This window comes from Myotis brandtii, unplaced genomic scaffold (assembly GCF_000412655.1).
Source record: "Myotis brandtii unplaced genomic scaffold, ASM41265v1 scaffold930, whole genome shotgun sequence".
NCBI lineage: Eukaryota > Metazoa > Chordata > Mammalia > Chiroptera > Vespertilionidae > Myotis > Myotis brandtii.
The window spans coordinates 582496-584051 of NW_005371837.1; the positions used below are offsets into that span (position 1 = coordinate 582496).

The following is a 1556-nucleotide window of genomic DNA, read 5'->3' on the forward strand; positions in this document are numbered from 1 at the left end:
GAGTTCCCACTGAGGCCCTCCTGGGACTGGGGGGTCTGTGCTGGGCCCCGAGTTCCCACTGAGGCCCTCCTGGGAGTGGGGGTCTGTGCTGGGCCCCGAGTTCCCACTGAGGCCCTCCTGGGAGTGGGGGTCTGTGCTGGGCCCCGAGTTCCCACTGAGGCCCTCCTGGGAGTGGGGGTCTGTGCTGGGCCCCGAGTTCCCACTGAGGCCCTCCTGGGAAGTGGGGGTCGTGCTGGGCCCCGAGTTCCCACTGAGACCGTCCTGGGAGTGGGGGTCTGTGCTGGGCCCCGAGTTCCCACTGAGGCCCTCCTGGGAGTGGGGGTCTGTGCTGGGCCCTGAGTTCCCACTGAGGCCCTCCTGGGACTGGGGGGTCTGTGCTGGGCCCCGAGTTCCCACTGAGGCCCTCCTAGGAGAGGGGGTCTGTGCTGGGCCTCAGGTTCTGACCCTGACGGTGCTGTGGTGGGCTGGGTTGCCTGGAAATGTGGACAGGAGAGTCGTGCCCTGCGCACCGTGTTGGTTGCACACCTTCCTGCGGCCCTGGCTGCATTCTCGGGGGCGGGGGCGGGGGGAGGACCCTCGGCCGCCGGAAGAAGCCCGATTAGAGCCGAAGGGAAGGGAGACGCCCTGTGCATGTTCTCACAGTCACACGTACTTTCCCGCGTCTGAGCGAGAGGTAATGTGACCTACGTTGGGGTGGTTTCAAAAGCCCCAAGAATTGGCTGATGGTTTTTGCAGATGGCTTCCCTGAGGTGAGCCATGTCCATGTGGCCACTTGGACACGTTCTGTCTTACACGTCTATCTGTAGCATTACTTGCCCTCATTTCTATGAATTAAAGGCCATTTATTTTTTTAATCATTGTTTTCATTATTCATAAAAGTTGAAATTGTTGCCGTTTCTGCTTTTACTTGCTCCTCACCCCAGTCACTCTGAAGCCTCGCGGTCGAGCGAGTGGTGTCGACCGTTCCTTGCGTGGCTCTTGCATCTGCTAACTGTCCACCCCGGCTCCTCCCCTGAGACGACTCCTAGTAACACTGTGCTCGCTCACTCCAGGGCTGTCGGTGCTCTGCCCTGCGGGAGCTCTGGACCAGCTCTCGGGCCCGGGAAGCAGAAGACATCAGAGCTTAGGGTCACGAGTGGGAGGGAAATGGCCTGGGACGCTCTGTCCACATCGGTGGTGGTTGGGGGTCACTGTGCCTGATCGTATGTCAGGACTGACCCGCACGGACGGGCATGAGATGGCACCTGTAAGTTGGCTTCCGTGAGTGATGCCCTGTTCTCTCTCCTGGTCACGCCGTGGCCTCCTCAGTCAGCGGCTCCTCCCCTCACGTCCCAGAGGAAGAAGGTCCTGTATCTATGGAGATGCCTCTGTGCCAGCCTGCCCCCCTGGCACCTGGCGTGTCCCCTCTGCCTCCCTGGGCACCTCTGCGTCCCCCAGGGTGTGGCCTGGGCCTCCCACGAACCCTCTGCAGAAGTGAAGCAGGAGCCAGGTGCAAGGTTCTCCTGCCTGTGGGGTTCTCCTGCCTGTGGGGTTCTCCTGCCTGTGGGGTTCTCCTG

General features: G+C 61.9%; 1 protein-coding gene across 1 annotated transcript in view; it reads left to right on the forward strand.

Annotated features, from left to right (window-relative positions):
- MCPH1 (microcephalin 1) overlaps positions 1–1556 on the forward strand; it is a 128976-nt gene that overhangs the window by 34781 nt on the left and 92639 nt on the right. The gene's annotated exons all lie outside the window — the stretch shown is intronic.